Here is a 6,659-nt window from a genome sequence, read left to right as displayed (position 1 = left end):
CAGTAGTTTAGTATGTCAGTTGAATTCTTTCAACAAGGAAAAAAAATGCCACCTACGTCCAGAGAAATGCATTAGAGTTCCTCCCGGATCCACAAGAGAGCTTCAAGCGCGTGTGTGTTGTGATGGGCTGTCAGTGCTGAGTGAGTCTGGTGTTCAGTGTGTAGTGCGCTGATATGTGAACACTAATCACAGTGTGTTGCATTCATAGCGCTGTTTTGAAAACTTGTGACGAGAGGGTGGATTATTAATATTTAATGTGCTGAATGACAACACTGCGTAGTATTTAATTAGGACACGATTCAATTGTGATAGTCATCATCGCTGTTGAACATTAATCACAGGGTTCAACGTGCAAATTATTCGGATGTTTTGAAAACTTAAGGCAGGGATGCACTCTTGTCCAAATATTGTGATGTTACGATACGAGTGTGAAGACATTTGTCACTTTTTTAATGCAATATATCATCATTGTTTTGGAATGATTTAAGTTCATATTGCTTCTCCAAGGTTAACATGAGTTGTTATTTGCACCTTAACAGTGTTATTTGTTATTTTGAAAAGCAAAACAAGGCGTTAGAAGCTATACTGTGGATTTTCTTGTACTTGCTGGGAAGTTTTACTTTTACAAATAAAGGTTACTTTAAAAACTATCAGCTCTTATAGACTTCTTATGTGAAATAGAACATTTCATTAATTCACTTAAATTAATTAGTATTAAGAAATGTGCTTCTTATTCTGAAAAATATGAGATATTTTATGCTACTTGAATTAATATTTTTTTACTTATTTTTTACTGTACAATTTGTTTATTGCAATTTAATTGTATGTATTTAATTTTTGGTTTTGCTCTTCTTTCCTGTTTATCTAATGTGTATATTGTGGAAAAACACTGTTCTCTTTTACTGTTTGCATTATAGTATTATAGTTTCTTGGATAAATAACAAAAACAAAACAAAAACTAATATAAAGGCTAATATAAAAGTCAAAATATAAAACAATAGTTGCTGTGAACTTTAACTTACTATAGCTTAAAAACATACTTTAAAAGCATTGTTACATTTTCTGTCAGCGTTAAGACTAACATATGAAATAAAGTTTTCAGATTAATCATGTGGGAAATAATAATAGGCTATACAGTATATCTTATTAAAGTTGTAATGCTGTACACGTTTTGTTGTTATTTTACACTCACCTCATTCACTAATATCTGACCTATAATAATACATTTTACTTTTTAAAATTGTTCTTTCACAAACAGAGGTTTCTTATGCCAACTCTTACTCTTCCAACGGCTAACACCATTTTGGAAGCTAATATTAATAATATGAATAAAATCCTTATGACTATACATTTAGGTCTTATGAAGTTGGCAAGGAATCCTCAGATTTGCTTCATAAGACCTCTCTATATTGTAGGACGATTCATTTTATAGTGGGTTTTAATTTAGTTTTGCCGATATATATATAACAAAGTGGCTGACACAGAGGGATCCATTTTCAGTATTTTTATTAAACAGTTTAATAAACAATAGCACACATATGTTGTGCGTGCGCTAACTCACATCAAACACAGTAGTATGTAGTCGTTGGGTTGGCGGCAGGTGAACACAGGATGAGTATGCAGGCATGGGTCAGAGGCAGGCGGCTAGTATTAAAGTCGGTAATCAGGCTAGAGTTCAAAGGCAGGATCAAAGTCGGGATTCAGGCTCGAATCAGTTTTTAAACAGAAAGCAGTTTAAAATGTTTTGAAAAACATTTTAGGGACAAAATTATTAGCCCCTTTAAGCTATTTCTTTTTAGATAGTCTACAGAAAAAAAAATCCATAATAATCCATAATCACAATTGTTGTGTTCTCAATTTAATGTGGTGATTTGGGACAAACTTTATTCTAAACTATCTATTAGTCATGAAAATCATATGAAGTTATATTTAATTCAGAAAAGTAGTACAGTAACTGGCAAAAACAATGTAAGAACTTTTTAACTGTATAAAAGTTATATAAATCCTTTATTGCACGAGCTGCACTGTGGGTAAAAAAGGTGCGATATTTTATTTATTAGTGAATTTCAGTGGATCCTTCGAGTTTGTTAGGCAGTTTCATACGGCATTGCTGAAGAATCAGACTTTAACATTAAAGCAAACAAGCTCGACACACACACACTCTCTCCAGTCTTCAAAAATACATGTGAACAATGTTTTATGCCATAAACATCTATCTGTATATACCCTGCCTATAATTAGAGCAACTTCAGACTGCCATCTTTGCTCCCTTTACAAGCATGCAAATGAAGCACAGGTGATTGGGATCATCATCACCATGATTAATAATGATCCTGCAGCTCAGCTGGTTCAGATGATTCATTGCTCATTACGTCAGCTACTAACATCACGTCACTCTTTCCTCCTAGAAATCATTTGAACTGAGCAAATTAGAGTATTTATTTCAGAATATTACAATTTGGTCTGGGGTGTCACCGTGGCGCAATGGGTAGCACGATCGTCTCACAGCAAGAGCAAGAAGGTCGCTGGTTCAAGCCTTGGTCGGGTCAGTTGGCATTTCTGGTGGATTTGCTTGTTCTCCCTGTGTTGATGTGCTCCAGTTTCCCCCACAGTTCAAAGTCGTGTGAATTGGGTAAGCTAAATTGTCTGTGGTAAATGATTGTGTGTAGATGTTTCCCATTGATGGGTTGCAGCTGGAAGGGCATCCGTTGCGTAAAACATATGCTTGATAAGTTGGCGGTTCATTCCGCTGTGGCGACCCCAGATTAATAAAGGGACTAAGCCGAAAAGTAAATGAATGAATGATTGAACGGCAATTTGCTCTGAATATTGCTTTTATTTGTTGTCATTGGTTATTTCAGCAAATATTGATTTCCAATTTCATCTGAAGCTAAAACATTTGTATTATGTTATAAAAAGTGAATATAAATGACCTATTTTTATTATTATGTGAAAAAAATGCTTTTGATGACATTTTTTTCAGGTTTCCCATGCTTCATGGAAGTGCTTTATTTTCAGACATCCGAATTCAAGACCTGGAATGTGCTCAAAAACAAACACAGGTCCTTGAAAGTGCTTGAATAGAAAGTTTATGGTGTCATTTCAACAACTGTACTGTGCTGCTTTCAAAGCCTGAACAAAAAACTAAGAAATTCTTGATTAAAAAAACTTAAATTTCAATCTTTTACATGAACTATTCTAAATAATGCATTTTATCCAGGAACTGCATTTGGATATTGCCAGTATAGAGTTCAACTAATTGTATTAAAGTTCTTTAAACATGACTTTTAAATGGTTGTCTAAAGTGGTCAGCATTTTTTAAAAAAGACATTCAAAACAACACCATTATGACATTTTAATGTAAATATTAAGTGTGAGTGAAATGTTTAGGAAGGACTTTCATGGTTCTACATATGCTGGGGTGCAATTACAAAAGTGCTTGATTTAAAATATTAGTGATTTTAAAAAGTTTGGTTTCTATGAAAGAGTGGGAACCCTGATTCTTATATTGAACTTGGAAGGAAATTTTATGAGTGGTTTACAGAATAACCTACTATAATAATTGTAAATCCATACAATTGGAAAATTGTAAGAGATCTCTTTAAATCACTCAAAACTGAAAATTCTGTCATCATTTACATATTAAATATAAATATTTATTTATCACAATTGTGCTTTTTTTTTCTCCTGTTGAACACAAAATATTTTTTATTTTATTAAATGTTGACAACCTGTAACCGTTAAATTCAATAGTACTTGTTTTTCTTATTATGAGGTCAGTTGTTATAGATTTCTGACATTCTCCAAAATATCTTTTGTGTATGTGTGTTAAACAGAAAAGGGAAACTCATAGAGATTTGGAACCACACGAGGGTGAGTACATTTCCATTTTTTCATCTCTAAAATAATTGCTGGGTTGATCCATTAACTTTAATTTAATTTGAATAAATTGTCCATATTTGGACCCAACGTTGGGTTGAGACAGTGCTTAATTTGTGAATTGCGAGGTCCAGGAACAGATCGAGGTAACAGTTCCGGCATGTTACCCGAGGATGTAGAGGTGTTGCACACAAAAGTGGAAAGTGTGGTGGGGGGTTGGGTTTTGGCAAGGTGTTGGATGGTCGAGGGCTGTCACAGATAACAGTGAAGAGGGTTGGAGAGTCGCGGAAGAAAATCAAAGTGAACTGGTTGAGGAGGGAGATTGGTAAATAGAGGTACCGGATCAGATTTCAGAGGTGCTGGATCCAGATCCGCCGTGTTCTGGCACAAAATTAGCCCTGGGTTGACACCTCAGCATTTTTTGAGTCTATGTAATGTGCATTAGGCCTATGCAGAGTTCAGACTGCATGATTTTAGCCCTGATTTTGACTGATAAATGCCTGAAATCACACTCAGTTCGGTGGTCGTTGACATTACTAACAATTACACAGTGTGTACTATCAAAGACACGATCTGACTGAATCGCCAATGTCTTGCTGATATCTGTGAATATTTGGCATGCAAAATATTTGGAGCTGTCTGCGATTCAAAATCATGATGTTAAATGAATTCTGACTGAAAATAATATCAGCGATCGCCTACAGCCAATGAGAGAGCAGCATCCCCTAGTATGGGTATCTGCAGGCCACTGGGAGGTTGGAGGAAGAAGTTAAAATTGCTCATTTTCAGTTTATTTGGAAGAAAAATTTGTGGAAATTTGGCAGCAGCACCACTGTCTGTCTGACTTGTCATCTGAGCAATACCATAACCTTGTCGAAAAAGAAAGAAGTTGAAGAGAAATGACTAATTCAAAACTAACCCTTCAAAACTCAAGTGAGCAAAATAAGTATATTTTCAAGCCCACTAAAGGCTTCGTTCTTATTATGCAGTTAATAACAAATGCTATGTGACCTTGTGTTGTTTCCATGTCACTTCTCACGTGTGTTTGGTTGTGAGATGTAGTTTGTGGGCCGAGACATAATTGTGGGCGATTCTTCCTATTGTAAAGTCATGTAGGGTGAAACCCTCTGTCACCGATCCATCCTACAGTGTAAACACAGCAGTGATGAAACCCTACCCCATATAATCATGCAGTGTGAAAACATCTGTGACACGACTACTTTGATAAGCGTGCAGTCTCAACTCAGCATTAGAAGCTGTCAGTCATTAGGTGTATTAAAACCAGTGCAATTAATTACAAAACTAACAGAAAAATCAACGTTGCTTCCTTTTTTCAGTTGCAGTTTTTCCTTTTATTACTGTGTAAAATTCAGACTACATTATGTATGTCACAGTTCAGATGCAGTAATGTTTTGAGGTCTTGAGAAGAACCAAGCTGACAGAGCAAGTTGACCTTTATAGATGCAATATGAGCTTCTTGTCTGTTAAAATGCCTGGGGCTGAAGAATAATTGAATCAAAATCACCTAATATTACATAAACCTATTCAGCTTAATCCACCATCTCATTACAATTTTATACAATTGAGTTGTATGTGGTTGTGTGAGCTGTAGGCACTGAAACAGCTCGGTATTCATTCAGTAGGTCTTTTTTTCAGGATGCTCTGTTGAATGCAGCATATCTATAGATGTACATATACTGTGTCCTTCAGAGTAATACTGTATATGATTCTGAATGCTGCCATTATATAGCTGACCCATTTTTTTTAACCAACTCTTCATGTTTTTGTGAAGCTTTAGCTTTCAGGAACTGGGGATTCACAGTATAAGAACGTGAAAATGTGCAAACTGTCCAATTATTTCATCCGTTTTGAGTCAAGGCTTTGATCCTGGTCGATTACTTCAAGTCAGTTGATTCTGTGCTCTTTCTGTGGGGTTTTGCTATCGCTCTGAGATGCAGCTGGCAGGAAGCATTGAGATTTCCGAGCATCGGAAAATGTGTTTTTGTAAGAGGTTCTTCTCAGTGCAGCTCCTCCTCACAGATGAACTGGGTCAGTGTTATAGGAATCATCCTGATTTCAGTTTTTGACATCATTAACTCAATTGTTTATCAGTATTGAATCCTCTCTACTCAGTGATACATACAACTCACGAAATGTGAATGAAGATTTGATTTATTTACAAGCTCTTTTGGGCCAGATGTCAGTGAAATCAGTGGAAAAGAAAACATTAAAGGATAGCAGTTGTAGCCGTCAGAGCTCATTCACGCTTGTGAACACTCAAAGACAGTGACGCACATGCTCTGACGTTAACTATGTCAACCAGCATTGATTAACGTGTGTCTCTTCACAGATTGTAATTAATTCCCAACATCATAAGGCTTCAGAGGATTGGGATCGTGGGCCACTTTTAGGATGCTTTTTATATATCTTATATAGTATTAACGGTCCCGTGAAGTTTTTTAGATGTTAATATCAGTATGCTAGTTTTAACGAAATCTATAAACTAGTGCACTCCAAAGCAGTGACAACATATGCATTTAGAAGATATAAACATCTAAAGTTTTCAGTCTGTCACTTTAGTTTAAATGGATTGACGATTTTTCACTATGTTTTTTGGCATCACCTCATGCTTGAGGTCCTTATCCAATCTTCTAACAAATCAAATGCCCTTTATCTGACATGCCCCGCCTTCTTCGAGACGCTTCTCATTTGTTTTTCATTTGATGCTCTCTTACTGGCAGAGCTGTGGTAAAAACAAAATGCTAATGGCTGTTATTTTT

The 6,659-nt window shown here is 35.7% G+C and overlaps 1 long non-coding RNA gene across 1 annotated transcript in view; it reads right to left on the bottom strand.

The window, feature by feature from the left end:
• Positions 1-6,659, bottom strand: part of LOC141377053 (uncharacterized) — a 61,086-nt gene that overhangs the window by 38,764 nt on the left and 15,663 nt on the right. The window lies entirely within an intron of this gene.

This window comes from Danio rerio, chromosome 13, assembly GCF_049306965.1.
Source record: "Danio rerio strain Tuebingen ecotype United States chromosome 13, GRCz12tu, whole genome shotgun sequence".
In the NCBI taxonomy this organism is placed as follows: Eukaryota; Metazoa; Chordata; class Actinopteri; order Cypriniformes; family Danionidae; genus Danio; species Danio rerio.
The sequence above is the reverse complement of the archived record's forward strand: the minus strand, read 5'-3'. Positions and strand labels throughout refer to the sequence as shown.